This window comes from Chlorocebus sabaeus, chromosome 20 (assembly GCF_047675955.1).
Source record: "Chlorocebus sabaeus isolate Y175 chromosome 20, mChlSab1.0.hap1, whole genome shotgun sequence".
Taxonomy (NCBI): domain Eukaryota; kingdom Metazoa; phylum Chordata; class Mammalia; order Primates; family Cercopithecidae; genus Chlorocebus; species Chlorocebus sabaeus.
The window spans coordinates 77,843,904-77,867,259 of NC_132923.1; positions in this window are offsets into that span (position 1 = coordinate 77,843,904).

A 23,356-nucleotide genomic window follows, 5' to 3' on the forward strand; every position below is an offset into this window, starting at 1 on the left:
TCCTGTCAGGTGCCTATCCTTGGAGTTTTGAGAATGAAGGAGAACCCTCTGCAGGATTGCAATGCCAGTGGCACTTGTCATTTCTGAGCTTCAGTTTCTGCATCAATTAAATGGAGAGAAGAAAGAACCTACCTCATGTGATTGTTATATGGATCAAAGGAGGTAATGCATGTGCAGTGCTCAGCACAGTGTGTAGAATGGCACTCAGAAATGTTCTCATGTTTTAGGCCAGGTGCAGTGGCTCATGCCTGTAATCCCAGCACTTTGGGAAGCCTAGGTGGGGGGATCACCTGAGGTCAGGAGTTCGAAACCAGCCTGGCCAACATGGCGAAACCCTGTCTCTACTAAAAACACACAAAAAATTAACAGGTGTGGTGGTGGGTGCCTGTGGTCCCAGCTACTCAGGAAGCTGAAGCAGTAGAATCACTTGACCTGGGAGGTGGAGGTTGCAGTGAGCCAAGATCACGCCATTGTACTCCAGCCTGGGTGACAGAACGAGACTCTGTATCAAAAAAAGAAAGAAAGAAAGAAAGAAATGTTCTTACATGTTATATTACAGATGAGGAAACTGAGCCTACAGAATATTCTAAAACCCTCCTTAGGTCTCCTACTTTTGTATGGTGAGGCCCGCATATAAACCTTAGTCTCGCCTAGGTCCAGCACACCTCCCCACCACTTCAACCCTATGGGACTCCAGAGAAATTACCGAGGAAAGAGACCATTGTGTTCTTGCCCTTACACATGTGTGTCTATAGTATCTGGCACACAGTAGTGCATATCAAACATCTCTAGAGTTTGGTTGAATACATAAGCTGGCTCCCAGCCCCATTTCATGTTATATTTCTGTCAGCTTTAATCTATGCTTTCCTTGGGGAGCATAAAATGGAAAGCCATTGCTTTAAATGGTATGCAATAGGCAAGTGTTCATTAAAAATTTTTTAAGTGAATGAAAGAATGAACAATCAACCGAGACAGTTTCTGTTTTGGAGTCAAACCTTAGTCATAGTCATATTTCACAAAAATTCCAAAAGTGTTCAAGAAAGGATACTCTCCAGCACCCTAGAAAGTTCCTTCAAAGCTTGTATCATGGTTTCTAATTGTATGGTCATCAGTTTTTCCTCCCATCCGCCTCGCATAGACTGCAGTCTCCACGAAGTCAGGGACTGTGTCCTTTGCGCTCATTGTCATATCTCTAGTGTCCTGTACTATACCTGGTATACAGTGGCACTCATTAAGTGTATACCGACGGAACATGTGAGTTCATAAAGTGAGATATCATTCTAGTGTCTCTTGCATTTTAGAGCTGAGGCCCAGAAGATGGAAGTGTCTTGGCCAAGGTCACTCAGCTGGCTGGCATCAGAACCAGGTCTATTGCCGTCACAATTTTCTTTCTCCCTCCCTTCCTTTACCCAGGAAAACTGGGGACTGTGACCTTCCAGGTGCTCAGAATCCCAGGGATGTCTCTAAAGAGAAAGGAACTCTCCTGAAAATCGCCTGGGGGAACCAGTGGAAGGTTTATGACAGTGGGGGAAGGAACCCCTCCAAACTTCATCAAGGCCCAAGCTGAGAACTTGGCACAGCCCCATCTTCTGCCTACCCTAGCTTCTAAATCAAAAAGAAGTGACTAAAAAGTGCTTTGCAAATGCACAGGGGTCCTAGAAGGAGGCATCAATTAGTGCATACCAGCCCTGCGCTCCCCAAAACCATGTAGCTCCTCTTCCACCCACCCACTCACCAGTCTTCTCTCTGTTCATACAAATGCATGTGACTGGTGGTCGGCTATGCTATTTACTGCTTGTGTGAAAATTTGGGCAAAATTCTTGATGCCACTATGCCTCAGTGCTCTCTATGTAAAATGAACACAGCGACAGTGTCTACTCCTCAGGGTTGTTCTGAGAATTTGGAGTTAATATATGTAAATAGCTAAAGGCAGTATCTGGCACATTGTGCTGTGGAAGTGTGAGTTTCTATGACTCTGTGCTGGGCACCGACAATATCCTCCCTATCTCTTAGGCCCCTCCATTGTGATCTGTCTTTATTATGAATGCATGTCTGTGTTCCCAGCAAATACCTACTCCCCTATTGGGTGCCAGGTCTCATGCTTACTCATCTTCCCAGGGCCATTACTCCAGAAATTCTCCCTTTCTCTCTGGGATCATCAATGTTTGCCTCTAAGGCTTCATAATTCTTAGCAGTACAAAAAAAACACACTGTTATTTCTCCTATACACACACACACACACACACACACACACACGCACTCTTCTTTTGAGCCCACATCCTCCTCCAACTCTGTCTCTTTGTTCTTTTATATCAAAACTCCTCAAAAGAGTTGAATATAGGCCGTACCATCAAATTCTGTTCTCCCCTCTGCTCTTGGATTTACCCTGGTCAGGCTCTTGCCCCAACCCTATTTCCAAACTGCTCTAGTTAAAGTGAACAGTGACAACTCACCATAAATCCAATGGTCAACTTTCAGTCTGGATCTTAACAAATGAGGCAACAGTATTTGAAACAACTGTTCACTTCCTCCTCCATGACACTCCTTTTGCACTTGGCTTTCAAGAATGGTCTCTTAGTTCCCCTCCTATCTCATTGGCTTCTCCTTTGTCTCCTTGGGTTGTTCCTCCTCATCTTCCCAAACACTTACAACGGAGGCCACGGTGCTTAGTCCTTGGTCCCTTCTCTTCCGTATCTACCTTTATGCTCCTGTGATCTCATCCAGCATCCTGGCTTTAAATATCATCTGTACACTGTGGACATCCAAATGTCCAGCCTCTCCCCTATATGTTCAACACCTCCATGTGGCTGTCTTTAGGCATTTTGCTTCTAATAAGTTAAAAAAGAAATCAATTTCCTGGAAGTCCTAGCCAGAGCAATCAAGCAAGAGAAAGAAATAAAAGGCATCTGAATAGGAAAATAATAAGTCAAACTATCCCTCTTCACTAATGATTTGATTCTATATCTAGAAAACCCTAAACATGCCACCAAAAGACTCCTGGAAGTGATAAATGACTTTGGTAAAGTTTAAGGATACAAAATCAATGTACAAAAATTACTAGCATTTCTATACACCAATAATGTTTGAACTAAGAGCCAAATTAAGAATATAATCCCACTTAAAATAGCCGCACACACACACACATATCTAGGAATACATCTAACTGAGGAAGTGAAAGATCTCTACAAGGAGAACTATAAAACAGTGCTTAAAAAATCATAGATGACACATATGAAAAAATATTCCATGCTCATGGATTGAAGAATCTGTATGGTTAATATGGCCATACTGCTCAAAGCAATCTAGAGACTCAACATTATTCCTATTAAACTACCAATAACATTTTTCACAGAACTATTCTAAAACTATTCTAAAACTATTATGAAATTCATATGGAAACAAAAAAGAGCCTGAATAGCCAAAGCAATCTTAAGCAAAAGAACAAAGCCAGAGGCATCACATTATCCAACTTTAAACTATATTTTAAGGCTACAGTAGCCAAAACAGCATGATACTGATACAAAAATAGACACATAGACGAATGAAACAGAATACAGAACCCAGAAATAAAGCTGCACACCTATAATAACCTGATCTTCAATGAAGCTGACAGAAGTAAGCATTGAGGGAAAGACTCCCTATTCAATAAATGGTGCTGGGATAGCTGACTAGCCATCTGCAAAAGAATGAAACTAGATGCCTACCTTTCATCATATACAAAAATTAACTCAAGATGGATTAAAGATTAAATGTAAGACCTCAAACTATACAAATCCTAGAAGAAAACCTAGGAAATATCATTCCGGATATCAGCCTTGGGAAAGACTTTATAAGTCTTCAAGATCGATTGCTACAAAAACAAAATTTGACAAGTGGGACCTAATTAAATAAAGAGTTTCCACACAGGAAAAGAAACTATCAACAGAGTGAACAGACAACCTACAGGTTTGTTCCTTGGGTATGTTTCCTGGGAGAAATTATTCACACACTATACATCCAACAAAGGTCTTATATCCAGAATCTATAAGCAACTTAAACAACTAAACAAGCAAAGAACAAATAACTTGATTTAAAAAATGGGCAAGAGACATGAAGAGACATTTCTCAAAAGAAGACATATAAGCAGCCAACAAACATGAAAAAGTTCTCAAAATCACTAATCATCAGAGAAATGCAAATCAAAACCACAATGAGATACCATCTCACACCAGTCAGAATGGCTAATTATTAAAACGTCAAAAGACGGCAGATGCTGGTGAGGCGGCAGAGAAAGGGGAATGCTTATACACTGTTAGTGGGAATGTAAATTAGTGCAGCCACTGTGTAAAGCAGTTTGGAGATTTCTCAAAGACCTTAAAACAGAACTACCATTTGATCCAGCAATCCCATCACTGGGTGTATATCCAAAAATAAATAAATCATTCTACCAAAAAGATGCCTGTACTTGTATGCTCATTAAAGAACTATTTGCAATAGCAAAGACATGGAATCAACCTAGGTGCCCATCAATGGTGATTTGGATAAAGAAAATGTGGTACACATATGCCGTGGAATACTACGGGGTCATGAAAAGTATAAAATCATGTCCTTTGCAGAAACAAGGATGAAGCTGGAGGTCATTATCTTAAGTGAATCAACACAGAAAAAGGAAACCGAACACCACTTGATATGGTTTGGCTCTTGCCCCCTCCTAAATCCCATCTTGAATTATAACTTCTATAATCCCCAATTGTTGAGGGAGAGACTTGGTGGGACGTGATTGGATCATAGGGGCGGTTTCCCCCATGTTGTTCTCATGATAGTGAGTGAGTTCTCGCAAGATCTGATGATTTTACAAGGCAGTTTTTCCTCCTCTCTCTTGAACTTCTCTCTCCTGCCTCCATATAATACATGCCTGTTTTCCCTTCCACCATGATTGTAAGTTTCCTGAGTCCTTCCCAGCCATGCTGAACTGTGAGTCAATTAAACCTCCTTTGTTCGTAAATTACCCAGTCTCAGGTAGTACCCTTATAGCAGTGTGAAAATGGACTAATACATCACATTTTCTCATTTATAAGTGGGTACTCATGGACGTAAAGATGAAAACAATAGACACTGGGGACTGCTAGATGAGGGAGTAAGGAGGAGAGTAAGAGTTATAAACTACTGGGTGCTATGCTCAGTACCTAGGTGACAGGATCAATCATGCCCCAAACCTTAGTATCATGCAACATACCCAGGAAACAAACCTGCACAGGTACTCCCTGAATCTAAAATAAAAGTTGAAATTATTTTTAAAAAATAAAAATTATGAATTTTTTTTTAAAGTATGTTAACAATTTCTAAATATCTGAGAATTTTCTGTTCTCGATTTCTTGTTTAATTTTGGTATAACCAGAGAACATGCTTTGTGGAGCTTTAATTTATTGAAAATTGTAAAAGTTTATTTTGTGGCCCAGAATATGATCTATCTGGGTGCATGCTCTGTGGGCACATGAAAAGTATTCTGCTGTTCATGGGTGGCAGGTTCCACAAATGGCCATTCTATTAAATCAGTTGATAGCATTATTCAGGTTTTATGTATCTTTGCTGATTTTCCATCTATTTGTTTATCAATTATTGCGAAAGAAAATTTTGAAGTTTCCTAATTATCACTGAATTTTTTGGTATCTCCTTTTAGTTCTTTCAGTTTTTGGTTCATTTATTTTGGATCTTTGTTAGTTGCATAGCATATATGAATGTTTATCGTCTTGGTAAATTGACCCTTTTATCATTATAGAAAGTCCCTATAATCTATCTATATCTTTAGATTTAAAATAGGTTTCCTTCAACCACAGAACATTTCAGAAGTAATTTTTTTAAATCAATTTCCTGCCTTCTATCTCCCCCAACACCTCCAAATTGCCTCTCTTGCTATCTCCCATCTCAGTTAATGGCCTGTCAAACTTTCCATTTGCTCAGGTACAGAACTTTGGAGGTATTCTTGACTCCTCTCTTGTTTTCACACCCTCTTTCAATGTCAGAAAATGTAGTCTGTTCTTCCTTCAAAAGATGTTCAGGGTCTGCCCACTTCTTCCCATCTCTGCTACCTGGTCTGAGCACCATAACCCTCACCTGGGTTGCCCCTGCGTCTTCGTAACACGTCTCCGTGCATCCTTGTTCCTCTGCACTGTGTTATCGACACAGTCCCCAGAAAAATCCTGTTAGAGCAGGAGTCACACCAAGTCACTGCTGTGTTAGAGCCCTCCAAAGGCTCCCATCACAGCCATAATATAAGCCAGAGTCATCAAAATGACTCATGAGGTCCTGGACCATCTACTTCCACTTTCTCTGCACCACTCTGATCCCTGTTTTCATACTGCCTCCACTTCTGCGCCCCCACACTGCCTCCTCACTGCTTCAGAAAGGAGGCTGCTGCTCCCCCATCGGGGGCCATGCACAGGTTCCCCAGCTCCACTCCTGCTTTCACTCTGGGCATCTTGCCAGCGGGCCCTTCTTGATCACCCAGTTCAATGTACACTCCCTCACCCTCCAACCCTCTCTCCCCTCTTCCACTTTCATTTTCTCCTGGCTCTTCCCCCATCCTGACACCCCGGGTGTTTCCCTCACTTACCTCCCTGCCAGCCCCCTCTGGAATCTGAGTGCCATGCCAGTGTGTGTGTACTGGGGCAAGGGGGTTGGACAGGTTTGTTTAAGGCCCCACCAGCTATGCATAGTCAGCACTCAGGCAACATTTGGTAAGGGGATACATTTTCTGTTGACTTTGTCTTCCTCTATAGGTTGTGAGGGAAGAAGCTGCTTCTTCTCATGGGTGCTTTCCTGTTGGTGCCCAGTGGACAGGCTTCCACAGCTTTTCCCGGTATTTGTCAGATGAATGAACAAATGAAAAGAGAAAAGAACACACTGAAGAGTTTGTCGAAGCTGAGGCTGCCCTGGGCTGCATATGTCATCTTCTTCCAGAAGCCATGGTCCTCCTCAGTGCCTTCTAAGGCAGACTACATGTGGGGACTTTGGCTTCACAGGGTATGGTCTCCACTCATCCCCCAGGGGAACTGCCCTGCCCACAAGCCCAGCCATGCTCTTCCAGCATGTCCCCCTAAATGCCTTCTCCTCTGCCACGAGGCCCCTCCTGATAAGCACCTCCGCCCTCCAGGCCCTCTCTGACTCTCAGTCACCTTTCCATCTCCAGGCTCACCCCGTCATGTGCCCGGTGAGTCAACCTGGGAGGATGTCTCCGGAAGTGTCCCTTCAGCTTCTGCCCTTGGGCAGAGTGAGGCCCAGAATGCCTCTTCCAGAAAGTTCCCTGACCCACTCCTTTCTAGTGTGGGAACTCAGTCCCTTCTGTCTGCCCCCTTAGCACCCTGTGCTTACCTATATTCTGTTTCAGTGCCTGATTCATTTGTATATCCTCCTACTCTACTGCAAGCCCTTGAAGGAAGGAACCAGGCCCCCTCTTTCTCTGTATCCCAGTGCCAGACCCAAGAGGAAGCTTAGGAAGCACTCACTGATTGATTGACTGGATAAATTTCTTTAACAGAACTCAGACCATGTTCTGTGATAATAATAAATCCTCATATTTGTATAGCAATTTGCAGTTTGCAAAGCAATTTCCCATTCATGATCTTATTTCAACCTCACAACTCTGCAAAAATGGCAACTCATTTATTCATTCATTCATTAACTCATTCACTGACCCTGTGTCAGGCACTGTTCTAGGCACTGGAATGCAGATGCAAACAGAACACACAACTATGCCTGCCTTCATGGAGCTTACATTCCTACAGGAGGGATTACCATGTCTATTTTGCAGATGGGCAGACAGAGGTTAGCTCTTACAGGAGGGACTGCCATGTCTATTTTACAGATGGGCAGACAGAGATCAGCTCTGGGAGGCTAAGCAACCTGGAAAAGGTCACAGAGCTTACAGGTAAAAGACTCCCCAGTCAGGATCAGGGATGACTGATTCCGAGTAGAGGGAAGACATTTTTCACAAAGGTTACCTCAGGAATTGTGGGCTTATCCATGAGGTGTCTTTTTTTTCTCTCTCACTCTCTAAGTTAACAACAAATAAAAGGAAACTTGGCAGAAATCCACACCCTGGGACTACCTTGGAACTCCTTCCCTTGTCTGATGTGTGTGTTTAACAAAGATGTGAGAAATACCTGCCAGGTCTCTTCTTGCTGGAGCCAAGAAGACAGCAGCCACCCAGCATTGTGAGCACGTCTGCTTGTGTGCAAACCCGCAGGCATTTTTAGCAACTTTGGGGAACATAAAGAAAGCTGTTGGTTTTGTTTGCACATATTTTTCGCCTCTGCAGAAGGCTTCTCACCAAGCGGCAGCCTCAGAGTTGCCTTTTATTTGATCTTAAGACACACAGAGTCTTTACAGCTCACTAGCTGAGCTATAGTTGGCAAACTGCTTAACCTGCTCTTACTTCTGTTGTTGGGAAAACGAATATGATAATAAAGGTCTCTGCCTCTCAGAGTGGTTGTGGGAATTAAATTCAGAAATGCCAGTCTGCCTGTGAGGCTTTGAGACTGGAAGGAGGCAGCTTGGTGAGGAGAAGACCTTGTTACAGAATCTGAAGGAGCTGGGATTCCAGTCCATCAGCTGCAGAACCTTTGGCGGGTAACTTAATCACCTTCACTCCTCCAGCTTCAGTTTCCTTCATCAATGGAAATATTAGTACATATCCCAAAGGCTTGTAAAGAATGTCAGCAATAATGGATATATAGTGTCCAGCCCTGAGCCTGCATGTAATTATTGTCTAGTAAATGGCACGTGGTGTGCATTATCATCATCATCATTATTGTTATTTGTATGTGGGTGGTAAGGTCAACAAGGATTTTGAAAATTTGAGACTAAATCTGTTGAGCCAAGTATTATGTCTATGTATGCCTGTACACCTGATGCTCAAAACTCTTCCCAGCAGCTAGCAACTGCTCAGTAAAGTTTGAAGAACTGGATTCGATGAAGGAGGAGGAGACCAAGTCCCTCAAAGTGGTAGCTCAGGCTTGAACAAGAACTTGTGTTTACCACATATTTACTATATGGCACACCTTTGCCTTTACTTGTGTTTGCTCCTCATAGAGACTCACAAGGCAAGTATCATTATTATCCACAGTTTACAAATTAGGAAACTGACACTAAGTCAACAAATGACCTGATCAAGGTCACACTGTTAGTGGGTAACAGAGCGAGGGCCGGAACCGAAGAGAGTCTGACTTCTGAGTCCACACTCTTAATAACCTCTGCCCTGCACTGCCAGGAAGGGTTCTGGTTTGAGGTTTCCTCTTATTCTAACCTAGTTGATTTCCTGGCCCTCTGGTTGTTTTTGATGTTCTATGCCAACAGGAAGAGCAAACATTCTCTCCCCATAGCTGTTAAGTAGGTGATCTGCATGGCCGGCCCGTCTTACTGTTTTGGTGTATTTGTGTTCTGATTTTCCCCCATAACAGTAGGCACTGGGAGTGAAAAAGGAGAGAGCCATCACCTATCTATCCCCCAGGAGGGGCTAACCTCCTGGGCTGTCCCATCCCCCTGGAAGCAGATGTTACATCCTGCCACCGCAGGGCACAGGCGCTCCTACCCATGCCCCTCTCCTGGGAAGCATGTCCTGGAACCCAGAGCTGAAGGAGAGGACAGACTGGGTGAACCTGCCTCAGGGACCCCCTAACCAGAGGCTGGGAATGAGGAGATGCCAAATCCCACCTCTGCTCCCAACCCTGCAGCTGCTTCCTTTAGGACATCACAGTGGATGTTTCCAACAGCCTTCTGTGCCATCTCATGTCTACCTGTAGAATCATGTCTCCTCAGTGCAGAGAGGGGAAGAGGTTTGCCCCCAATCACACAGCTATCAGTGGAGGAACCAGGACTGCCATTTTCGTTATTCCCAGGCCCACGACCCTTCTACAGTGTGATACCAGAGACAGAGATCAAACGCCAAAGGAGTTGTTTTAAGGACTATATCAATTCTATTTTGGAGTGGCAGATAACATGGCAGCTCAGAGTTCCATTTCTAAAGTCAGAGCAGCCGGAGTCTGCATTTCAGCACTGCCCCTAGTTTAGGGACCTTAGGCAAGTCACATAATGTCAGTAAGCCTCCAAGTGGAGGAACTGGTAACCCTGCCTCACAGGCTGCTATGAGGATTGGATAATTGAGCTCATATAAAGCCCCTAGCCTACTTCTTGACAAACAGAGAGAAGTCCAAACGTATTAGCTTTACTTCTTGCTTAATTCTCCAAACATGTATTGGATAGTAAAATGGGCATTTCACAATTTTTCATTCAATATTCACAAAAAGGCTCTAAGGAATTAAGATCTCCATTAAATAGATGAGTAAACACAATGTTAGAAAGATTGAGTGACTCTTCCAAGGTCTTTTAGTTAGTAAGTGGAGGTCCGAATTCTCTGACTCCTGAGTCCTCATTTTCTATGCTAGTTCATGGAGGCATTTTGTATTGTTTCATTGTTTTGTTTTGTTCTAACACAAGATTGGGGTAGATGAACTAATATTATCTTGAAAATTGACATAAAATACCCATGTGTGAGATTCCTGTTATTAATTCCCATAGTGCCTACCTTCTATCTCTCCAAGCTTGGTCCACTTAGCATCTGCCTCATTAAAAATGTATATTCCAAGACCTGTCTCCAGATCCACTAAACCAGAGTTTCTGTGTGCAGAGCTGTTTACCAAGCTCTCTAGATATTTCCAAAGTACTCTTAAGTTTGAGAACCACTGCCTTTGGGAGTCAATAATCCAATAAGCACTGATTGACTAGAAGAGGGAAGACAGTTTTCAAAAGCAAAAGTCAAACAGATAGCAAGCTTGAAAAGTCATCTTATGTGTTAGTATCAGGTATGTCCAGGAGGGACAGGGGAGAAGAGGACTCAGGACACTGAGAGCGAGCAGAACTGGTGATCCCTAGTTGCCCCAGGTATAGTGCCAATAGGGAGTTCAGGCCGAGAGTAGTAAATATCAATCAAGGTAGTTTGGCAACACTGCCAGGGGTATCCCCAGGGGCAAGGAAAACGTCATGTTACCAGGTCTCATGGCAGGTGATAGGAAAGAGCCAGGAAAGAAGGCAGCAGGGACCAAATTCTAGCTTCTGGGAAACTGGCTGGAGGAAAAGGTAGGTACTGGGGTTCTGACACAGTCCTGGTTTCCATTATAGAGATTTAACAAGATATCTTCATCAGGCAAAAGACCAGCTTGCAAGTCCAAGGCACAAAGTCAGAGGGGAGCTAAGAATAGGGAGAACTGATTCTAATAGCCCAGCAAAAGCCCAAGGGATATGGGCAGGGGACTGTCTGCGGTGGAAACTAAGTAGTCCCAGCAGCAAGATTTGCAGGGCTGCAGGGGGAAGGAGTCAGGAATTTATAACACACCCAGTTAGCCACTCCTTCAATCCGGCCACTTACCTGCCACACACTGGGGTCTATTTTGATACTGGTCCTGCCGTGAGCCTTGTGACTTCAGTCAAGCCCCTTCATGACTCCAGGCCTCGTTCTTCCTCTGATTCATGAGGGTCCATATGTAATGACTCTAATTGAAGTCCCTAGGAGCTCTTGCAGCTACCTCCAAGAGTTTCTGTGAGAATTAACTGTAGACATGCACCCATACAATGATGTTTCAGTCAACAACGTATCACATATATGACAATGGTCCCCTAAGATTATAACACTGTATTTTTACTGTGCCTTTTCTATGTTTAGATACACAAACACTTACCATTGTGTTTCAAAGGGCTGCAGTATTTAGTACAGTAACATGCTGCACAGGTTTGCAGCCTGGGAGCAATAGGGCATACCACATAGCCTAGGTGTAAAGTAGGCTATCCCATCTAGGTTTGTGTAAATACACTCTATGATCTCACAACAATGAAATCTCCTAACAAGGCATTTCTCAGAACATATCCTTGTCATAAGTGAGGCATGACTGTACTATATCTCTGAATGATCTAGAAGCTCTACAAAGTTCTTTTTTTTTAGACGGAGTCTAACTCTATCGCCAGACTGGAGTGCACTGGCGCCATCTCAGTTCACTGCAACCTCCGCCTCCCGGGTTCAAGCGTTCTCCTGCCTCAGCCTCCTGAGTAGCTAGGACTACAGGCACACACCCCCATACCCAGCTAATTTTTCTATTTTTAGTAGAGACAGGAATTTACCATGTTGGCCAGGATGGTCTCAATCTCTTGACCTCATGATCTGCCCACCTCAGCCTCCCAAAGTGTTGAGATTACAGACATGAGCCACCGTGCCCTGCCTACACATGTTTTGAATGTGTTATCTTGCTAGTTTCTATCTGATCAGTATACACACATCTTCCTTCCAAACTCAAGCACAAACAGAACACAGGTCTCCAGTAGATTTCAAACCAATGTTTCTCCTACTGGCCAGTCTGACTTGCCCTGGTTCTGTGACACGGTGACAGCAGAGAGCTCTGCTGGGGGCCTCAGAACCTCATCTTGTATTAGTGCAACAACAGAGGAAAAAAAAAAGAAAAACAAAAGGAAGAAGGGGAACAAGAAGGAGGCACCAAACACGCAACACTTCTGGAGGAGGTACCCAGGTCTACGAGGAACGCAGGTGCACTCCATGCAAGTGACCGACTCCAGGAGATGGACCACATGGAAACACTTGGTTAATTTAGAAATTTATGAAATTATGGGGGCAAACTAGTCTGCTCACTCAGCAAATACTAGGAAGAGGAAGCAAAGCTGAAATATTTCCAGGTTGAACGGCAGCAAGAGGAGGGGGCAGAGGTTTGCCTGTGTGGCAAAAATGACTGAAATTTTAGACAGATTTCTAAAGTTAATGATAAGGGTATCCTGGCTGGTGTAGTGGCTCATACCTGTAATCCCAGCACTTTGAGAGGCCGAGGCAGTGGGATAGCTTGACTCTAGGAGTTGGAGACCAGTTGGGCAACACAGTGAACCCCCACCTCTTAAAAAAAAAAGAAAGAAAGAAAAGAAAAAGGGGGGTATCCTGAGTACTCAAAGTGGCAATGGGGGCCATTGGGTGGGTGATAAAGGGTCTTTGAAGCACACAACTCTGGCAATTATGAACTGTGATATTGAGGACAAGGTGTAGTGCCTCACTTAGCTTTAGTTTTCAATATGTACATGTAGTTACTACCTGTTTGCTAAAAAAATTAAAGATAACTGTACCATATCTCATAGATCTTAAATTGATTTCAGCATCTCTGAAATTAAGATATGTCACATTTTAGAGTATATGAAACAACAGTATGTAAAACTCATTACACAAACTAGATACTCAATACTTATGAACAATTATTATCTAGTAAGAGCCAGAAGTTGTGTCCTGTAAGACAACCTGCAGCACACTTAAGGCAGCTGACAGCAACACCAGGATGGCCAGATTGCTGGAGAACAAGAACCACATCTTCTGTTCATGGTACACTGTTCATGGTCTGTTGCATAAGTGGATATACCTGAAGGGCCCTGAAGTTTATCATTCCAAATCTGAGATTCCAGATTCCGTGGACATTAATGTTACCATAATAATACCAACCACCAAAAAGTGTTATATTTTCTGAATCCAGAATCAGGACACACAATTTATCATCTGCAAAATGAAATAAGACACTCAATGTCTGATCTAACTCAAATCATCTTGAACCTCTTTCCACACTGGCTCCCTGACAAAACCCAGCTCTTCTTTCGAGATACAACTCAGTATTCTCTTTTTTGTGAGGCTTTCTTCTGTGAGGCTGTCCTGGACCCCTCAAGTTAGGCTGACTTCCCTATCAACGGACTGCAACCCTGGGGTAGCACCTTTCACTCTGACCCCACTTCTAGACTGTGAGCTTCTTGAGTGCAGAAATGTGTCTAATTCATAGCTTGGTTCCTAGGACAACGGCAGGCACATAGTAAGTGCTCAGTAAGTGTTGCTGAATGAAGATGATTTGATGAAGGATTAATTTTGTGACTGGTGGGTTTCTCCCTATGAAGAACCTCACAAAAATATAAATAGCCAATTGTGTTTAGCTCCCTTTTTTACTGGGTCTCAGTATAGTCTCTGTAAATAGGGAATTAGAGTAATCAGCATATTTCCTCTCTTTTATTTTCCTACTTTGTCTTTCTTTTCTTTTGCTCTTTGAGTAGAACCCTTCCATCAATTGCAATTATACCCAAAAGCCCAAGGTATAATGTAAATAAAATCTGAACTTCTCTGAAGCTAGAGATGGGACTGGAATCCTTAAAGCTCATCTCCATTTTCCGTTTGCCAGGAAGAGTACATTTTGATACCCTGCATCCTCCCTGTCACCTCTAATGTTAAATCAGCCTAAAATTAACTATATCTTGAGTAGCTAGAACCACTGGGACTAGGTATTATAGCTGGGAAAATAACAACAAATATTTATAGAGTGCCTAATACAGGCCAGGGCAGCCAGGCCTTTTTAAAAAGGATCTCATTTCTGTTTTTTCTTCTTTTTTAAAAAAATATGTGTTTATTTTTAATTTTTTTTATTTTCAGTTTTTGTGGGTACATAGTAGGTGTTCTTTTTTCTTACCATCCCTTTCTCTTAGTCTCAAATTACTTCTTTTCAAATTAAAAGTAATCTTGTATTGTTAACCACCTTAAATACTTTTGAGAACAAGTTAACTTTATAAACAGATATTAATACAAAATACAGCATTCATTTAATCCTCACAACAAATCTGTGGAGTTAGTTTCAGTAATTCTGTTTCATACCTGAGATCAGCGGGGCTCAGGGAGAAAGAGAAGTTGCCCAACATCACTCCAGGAAGTTCGCAAGCACAATCCTAGCTCCCTGCCAGTGGGGCTTGCCATGCCTGGTACCACTCTCCCTAGCAGGTTTACGTTTACTAATTTAATCCCCATAAAACCCAGTGAGATGGATACCACTGCTGTCGCCACTTTACAGACGAGAACACAGAGGATTACGCAGGTGAAGTAGCTTGTCCAGGGCCACGTGACCAACAAATACCAGGCCAGCCCTTGAACTAAATCATCCTGATCCATGCCCAAGCCTGTGCTTGTACCAATGTGGAGCCCATACTCTTGCCTCAGAAGCCTCCTGCCTCGGAAGCCCTTAACTTTCCTTCTCCCTTCGAGGGCCTTCTCCTTCCCTCCTGAACAGGGCTGGAGGAAATGCAGAAAGGCTGGGGCCATCAGAGCAGATGCCAAGGCAAGTACCATGATCATTAAGCAAACCAGACCATCTGGGGACAAATCTGAATCTCCCTGAAGCCTGGCTATTGACTTCTCCCAGGTTAGTCAATCTAGGTCTCCATTTTCTCAGCCACAAAATGGGGATTATAATAGTAACAATGCCAGAGGTATTGTAGTAGGGCATGAAAAGTGCTTAGAACAGTATCAGTCGACCTCTTGGATCTGTGGGGTCTTGCATTTATGAATTGCACCAACTGCAGATTGAAAATATTCAGGAAAAATATAGCTGCAAAGTTTCAAAAAGCAGAACTTGAATTTGCCATGTACCAAGTACTATGTTAAATCCACACAAGTGATGTCTAGACATTGTATTAGGTGTTATAAGTAATCTAGAGATGATTTAAAGCGTACAGGAGGATGTGTGTAGATTATATGCAAACACTACCCCATTTTATCTCAGGAACTTGAGCATCCTTGGATTTGGGTATCCACAAGAGACCTGGAACCAATTTCCCTGAGGCAACGACTCTACTCAATAATTGTTAGCTACAATTATGGGTATGCAAAAAGCCTAGCAATTAATAGCTGCTGTCTATGTTATTCCAGTTGAGTCTCGGTCTTGGGGGATTCCATATATTCATGGAACTTTTGACCAGGGGGAAGGTAGAATTAGCCAAAAAATCGAGTCAGGATGGGTATCCTGATCTTGTTCCTTCTTATTCAGGTTCTCTTCCTGTGGGCAGCCTTCCAACAGAAGCCTATTCAAATTGTCAAATGCTCTCAAGTAAACCTTTACTGTCTGCCAAATACTGCTTGAGACTCTAGGGCCAGAGAAACCAAAGAGGCACAGGGTCTCCCTTCCATTTTTTGTTAATTGTGGGAAAATACTCATAACATAGTATTTATCATTTTAACCATTCATAATTGTCCAATGCAGGAACATTAAACACATTGACAATGTAGTGTGAATCACCTCTATCTACATCCAAAATTTTTCGTCATCCACAGCAAAAACAACTCTACCCGTTAAACAAAAACCCACCTTTCTTCCATCCCCCCAGCCCCAGGTAACCTCTATTCTACTTTCTGTCTCTAACCACATTTTAAAAAATGTTTTTGGCTAGGTGCGGTGGCTCACGCTTGTAATCCCAGCACTTTGGGAGGCCAAGGCAGGCACATCACGAGATCAGGAGATTGAGACCATTCTGGCTAACAAAGTGAAACCCCGTCTCTACTAAAAAAAATACAAAAAATTAGCTGGGCGTGGTGGCAGGTGCCTGTAGTCCCAGCTACTGGGGAGGCTGAGGCAGGGGAATCGCTTGAACCTGGGAGGCAGAGGTTGCAGTGAGCTGAGATTGTGCCACTGCACTCCAGCCTGGGTGACAGAGTGAGACTCCATCTCAATATCTATATCTATCTATCTATCTATCTATCTATCTATCTATCTATCTATCTATATTTGTGGTAAAATATATATAATGTATCCTTTTGACCATTTTTTAAAGTACAGTTTAGTGTCATTGAGTACATTTGCATTGCTGTGCAGCCATCACCACCATCCATCTCCAAAACTTTCATTTTCCCAAAGTGAAATTTTGGACCCCTTTCCCCCATCCCCTGGCATCCACCATTCTATTTTCTGTCTCTGAACTTGACTACTCTAGGCTCTTCATATAAGTAGAACCATACATTATTTGCCTTTTTGTGTCTGGCTTATCTCATTTAGCATAATGTCTTCAAGGTTCATCCATGTGTAGCATGTTTTAGAAGTTCCCTTCTTTTTAAGGCTGAGTAATATTCTATTGTATGTAATATACCACAGTTCGTTTATCCATTCATCCATCAATGGACACTTGGCTTGCTTCCACCTTTTGGCTGTTGTGAATAATGCGGCTATAAACATGAGTGTATATTTCTCTCTGCCTTTGAGCCTCTTGTGGTCTAATGTGGGGGAGGAACATGTAGATCCACCTTCAAGTTGCCTTCCATGAGCTTCTGTTTCCTCATCTGTAAATTGAGGATCATGTTACCCACTGCGGAAATTAAATGAGACAATGCATGACTTAGTGCAGTGCTTGTTACACTGTAAACATTCTATAAATATTAGCTCTTGCTGCAGCTACGGCTGCTATTAGGCAGAGATTTTTCAAAAGAAGAGAGGACTGGAAATGGGGTGGTTAGCTTGAGATCTCTCATAAACATCACATCAACCTACTCTCACAAACATCCTGGCAAGTAGGCCTGAAGATCTTGATTTTGCAGACAAAGATAAAGACTTGGAGAGGCCCTCAACTATGAGACAGAAGAGGTGAGCCTGCAACATTGCTTGCTAGGGCTTCTTACTCAAACTGTGTGAGCAGGGCCAGAAAGGCTCAGGGGAAAGCAGCAAATGAAATCTCCCTTGAATGCAGGGCTGTCCTGGGGTAAAGCCAGCACATTTGTCCCAGGCAGCTGGAGGAAGGAGCTGGGAGGGCAGAGTGAGGAAAGGTGTTATGCAGAGGCAGGAGCACAGCCTAGGCAAAAGCCTAGAGGTAAGAGGTATATAGCATCTGCAGGAGAAATGGCAGGACTCCAGTCAGTGAGGTGCAAAGAGCGTGTGCATGGGAGGGTGGGGCCAGGCCACAGAGGGCATTGCAAGGCGGACCAGCCCAGTCCAGTTCCTGGGCCCAAGGTGGCATTTCAGGGAGATTAGTCAGACTGATTGGACAGAAATTCTTGCCTTGTAACACTTTCCTGCCTTCAAACCACAAGCAGTATTTTAAAAATTAAACTTGTGTCTTACCAACATTATGTACATAGTTCAAAAAGTCAGATAGTTCTACAAAGCCCATTTCCCTCCACTCCCAAATCTTATCACCCAGAGACAGCCACTGTTCAATATTTCTTCCAGTATTTAAGTCTGTGTTTCTAAATACTATGTCTACACATCTTTCTTAATTTTTTCGTTAGTGATATGGCCTATTGAATTTCTATTACAAAAGAGAAGGACTTAGCTCTCTTCTCTCATGGAAACAGTTTACCTTCCCCAACTTTCCAATCTAGTTATAACACTCCTTTTGTTAGATTGGTGTTTATAGCATTGCGACCATATAAATCACAGCTAAGCCACATTGTATCATGATTAAATTTTGCTTTTATATGACTTATTCTTTTCACTGAAATGGATGCCTCATTTAAAAAAATCTGTTAGCTTTATTTCCTAGGCACACACATCCTTCTCCCCTCAGGGAGAAATTTAGGTCTGCTCTCAGAATCTTCAAGCACATCAGGTAATCAAGTCATCCATCTTGCTTCCTTCTGGAGCTCTCAGTGGTTCTGCTCTCACCTGGATGTTTGTTCTCTGTCTGCTGCCAAGATGTAGCTGTCCCCAGGATGTGGCAAAGGCATCCCCGACGTCAGACAGGTGAGCACCATTCATCTATAGATTTTACTCAGAAAACACCTACTGTGTGCTTCCAGATGCCAAGCGGTCCCATGCTGGTGATGCAGAGATGACTTGGATACAGTTTTTACCTTCAAAGGGCCCTCAGCCCAGTTGGAGTAAATACAGTAAGTGATGGGCCAGAGGTGAGCCTGGACGTTATGGGAACTCAGCCTTTGGAAGAGCCAGGAGTCATGAAAGGCTTCCTGTAGGAGGTGATGTAAATGAGCCTGGGCTCGTTAGGAGGAGTTTTCCAAGTGTTCTGGGAACAGATTCCTGGTAAGAGAACATTAAGTGCACAGTCACGGGAGCATGACAAGACATGACTCCTTCTGGAAATTGTAAGTAATTAATTAGTGATGATCATGTGGGAGGGTTCCAGTTGAGGGGTGGGCAGGGTCCTGTGTATCAGGTTAAGGGACCTGAGGGCAGTGGGGAGCCACTGAAGGATTTTAAGAAGGGGTGATATGGTCAGGCCTGCATTTAGAAGGGTTTGTGAAGGGGACATTGAGGCCTAGCAGAGGATAAAGAGGCCTGAGCTAACACTGGCACTGGGAGTGAGGCATGGGGCTCAAGATACCTTTTAAAGAAACCAAATGGACTGGACTTGGGGACACAGGGGATGTGGGGATGACAGATAATTCCCAAAGGAAAATGGGTTTCAATTCCACACATGTCTCCTGGGAAACCTGAAGGTACTCTAGGCTGGGAAAGCCACTGGCCCCTTGGGATATTTGGGGACCAGACATGCTAAAGGGGTGGATGCTCAGAGACTGAAGGAACAGGACCAGGCCCTAGGGTCTCTATCAATTGGAGAGCAGAAGCAAGACTGAAAGGCCATGTGGTGGAAAGGATTGGTGCAGCCTGATAGGTAAGAGCATGAGCTCTAAGCTCAGGCAGGCCTCAGTTTAAATGTCAACTCTGTCACCTGCTTGTTGAGCCTCAGTTTACCCATCAGCAAAATGGGGACCATAATACTACCTACCTCGTGGAGTGGTTGTGAGGATTAAATGAGGCCTGGTCTGTAAAGCACTTGGCATGATGCCTGGAAAAGAAGTGCTTCGTTTTATGTCTTCCTACTGTTGGTCTTGGAGAGCAAAACCTGCTTCAAAGATCGGGTGACATTTGAGGTGATCTCCGAAAAGGAGCAGGCAGAGATGGCTTCATGGGCAGGCCCACAGGGCCATGAAGAGCCCTGTACATGATTGAATGTTCTGCTCTACCATCTTGAAATTCTCAATGATTTTTGAGCAAGGAGCCCCACATTTTCATTTTTCACTGGATGCTGCAAATTCAGTAGCTGTGCTGTCATAGGAGACCATCAGGCAGAGAAGAGGAGGGGAATGCTTTTTAATCAAAAGGGCTTTGAGTGTGCAAAGGCAAGCTGGAACCCAAGGCTCAGCCTCTTCTGAGAACAACCAGCACGAGGTTTGATGCTCCCAGCTGGAGAGTTGTGTACAAGGTAGAAGCTCAAAGAGGAAAATAGTGAAAGACCTCAAATGCAACACCAAGGAATCTGGCTGTTACATATTGTATATGTGGGGGGCTTCCAAACGTTTCAGATATGAAAATGTTAAGGTCAATGATGTTCAGGCAGAACACTGGTGAAACTGGAGGTGGAATGGTGTGGAAAGTGTTATGATCTGTATTTTATAGAAGAGAAAACTGAGTCCTAGAGAGGTGATATGAGCAGGGCTGCAATATGATTTTCACAGGCCCTAGGCAATTTTGCCTGTATGGACTCTTTTCTCCAGAAAAGTGTGCAAGTATGTGTGTGTGCATAAAATTATACTTTACAACTACATTGACATAAAGGCAAAGATCTTGCTATTCTATAAGAAAACATTTTCTTATAGACCCAAGTGCTGTTTCTGCTGTGCTGAACGAGTAAGTCGTCTGGGATGTCAGTTGCTCTCTTTTCAGATGTTGTAGCCAGGACTCCTGGGCCTTTCTGGAATGGGTGGGCAGTCATGTTTCTCCTCAAAGGGAATGCTAGCTAGTCCCAAAGGCCATTTCAACTAAGGGCTTCTGTGCCTCCAGAGACACTGTGTTCCAATCTCCGCAGAAGGAACTGAAAGTTGTCTGGGTTTGGAACTCGAAGGTGGGGCTGACTGACAGGTAAAGGAGAGAGAGTTGTGAATGTTCTGGGGTTTGCGGAGAAATCAAAGGTCTCATATCTGCAGATGTTTGCGACTTTACCCTTATGTCACCTACAGCTTCAACCCCAGGGACTGGGCTGCCTACCTACTCCACCCACGGGGAGGGCGGGGAGGCTGAGTCAGCGGCGGCGGCTGAGGATGTCTGGAGAGGAGAAAGATCACTGTCTGTCTGTCTGTTGGGGTTCCAGAGAAACCTGTCTGGAGAGGGGAAGCATGCAGGCCTTCCTTTGCACGTAGGTCAACTGCTCACGTAGCCAGGAGAGTCGATAGAGGTTCTAGAAGGATAGTCCCTGCTTTACCTCTTTCCTGAGATTTTCCTTAATGATCTTCACTAGCCTTCTCTTCCTTTCCCCCTGCAACCCAAGACTGTGACAGGATGGCCTAATTCATGAGCTTCAGTCCACTCCTCCCCCTCTCCCAGCTTTGACTACTCATGTAACTGGTGGGGAGGGAGAATGGCAAACAAAAGACAGCATAGGGAGCAGGGGGAACTATTTGGGCAAGAAAAATAGATCTGGCATAACTGTCCCTTTAGGTCTCAATCTTCAAATCACCTTTCTCCAGGCCCTAGACCCTTTCTTACTAGGAGTTTATGAGTGAGTGAATGAATGAATGAATGAATGAATGAATATTCAACCTTTCCTGGTCTTAAAAGTCACCCCACCTTCTGTCCTCCAGTTCTCATGGTCAGGAGATACCCAACTGCTTCTAAAATAGGAAGGAAATTGATCAGAAAGGAAACCTGCAGATAAATTTGGATGAGAATTATTGAGACAGTTCCTACCTGACGACCTCTATTTTGTCTACAAAGGCTGAAGGTTTGGTGGGATAACAAATAATAGGAATCACTATTGCATAGAGAAGGGATCTGACTGCGGAATTGCAAACACATTACAGGGCAGTGTGTGGCCTTACCCTGTGATTTTGGTGGGTAGGAGTAATAGCTAACATTTCTTGAGCGGTTATTATTGTCCAGGCGCTGAGCTTAATGCTCTGTGTACATGACCTCTTTGGTCTTCAGATGTACCTAGGAGGCAGGTGCCCCAGTCAAGTTGAGCCAGATCATACTGCAGGAATTACAAAAAAAATTCTAGGTGACTGCAGACACAAAGGTCTATTTCTTGCTCCTACTCCATGTATCCATCAATGTGGCAGGGGGAAGAGACATAGCAAGTTGCAAATCTGAGAAACAAATAAGGTTTGAAAGACTGGGAAGGAATGGAGAAAGGGGTTCAGAGTCTGGAATTCAGGAGGAGGTCAGTGAGTCAGTCTGAGGAGAGCTCTGAAAAGATAAGAGGGAGGGGTCAGAGTGGGACCCTGCTATCTGAGATTTCAAAGGTGGGCGCAGTAGCCAGCCGAGATAAGAGCTAGGTGTGGCTCTGAGTACAGGTGACTGTCGTGGAATAAAACAAAGGTCCCTGGAGTTGAGGAGGTCAAAGGTGGGAAAGAGGGAGCCGTACTTCTAGTCTTAGGAAAAAGAGGGTCTGGAAGGATGGAACAAGCCCCTGGTGAAGTATAGTGCAGCTTCTTTGGGTATAAATTTTACCAGGACATGAGATTTGTAAATGATGTTTTTTAATAACCAAACATGGAACTAAAATATAAGATTTCAAAAAAGTGTGTGTGGAGGTCCACATGCCTTTACTGTGGAAAGCTGGAGAAGCACTAGGTGTGGGGGAGCCACTTACCTGTCATAGATGACAGCAACCAGGAGGACTAGAGACACAAACACCCAAGGACCGGGGTCTTTTCTGATTTCCATCTAATGGTGATAATAATAAGAGCTAACAGTTCATGAGAGCTTATTATACGCTAGGCACTGTCCTAAACACTTTAGGTGTATAGCTACTTCAGTCATCTCTTGATGCCCTGTGGGGACGTACCATTTTTATTCCCATCTTATGGAGGAGGAAAAAGAAGCCTAGAGGAATTGTGTACGTTGGCCAAGGTTACATCACTAGTGTATGTCACAAGTGGGATTTGAACTCAGGTAAACCGGCTTTAGAACCCATACCCTTAAATGCTGTACTGGTGGTTTTCCAACATGGATAACCACTAGAATTGCCTGGGGTGGGGTGGGGTAGAGGATTTGTTAAAGCAGGATGTTTAGCCCCTCCCCTAGAGTTTCTGATTGAGTCAGTCTGGAGTGGAGCCCAAGAATTTCCATTTCTAAGAAGTTCCCAGGTGATCACTGAGCAGCTGGTCCCAAGGCTGCACTTTCAGAACCTCTGTTCCACTTCATACTGCCTCGCAAATAGACACACACAGCATCTCTTCAGTGCGTGGCAGATCCAGCATCTCTTTCCAGATGTGACTACCAAATGTGTGGCAGCAGGTGTATGTGTGTCACAGGAGGGTAGAGGATTAAGGTGTAGGTAGCACTAGGGGACACAAAAGAAGCTCAGTCCTGCTTCTTAGCTTTGAGGTGTGTGAAATATGGAAAAGCAAACCATCTCCATGGAGACAGTAAGGTATACAGATTCCATTTCAGATCCAGAGACAGAGGCATGCAGAGAAGTGAGGTTTTAAGTGGAGTATATTTGGCACAATACTGGGATACTACAGGCCGCAGTAGGAAGAGGGAGCAAAGAAGACAGCAGCAATGGGCAAAAATGAGCAAGTTGGGTGTGAGTG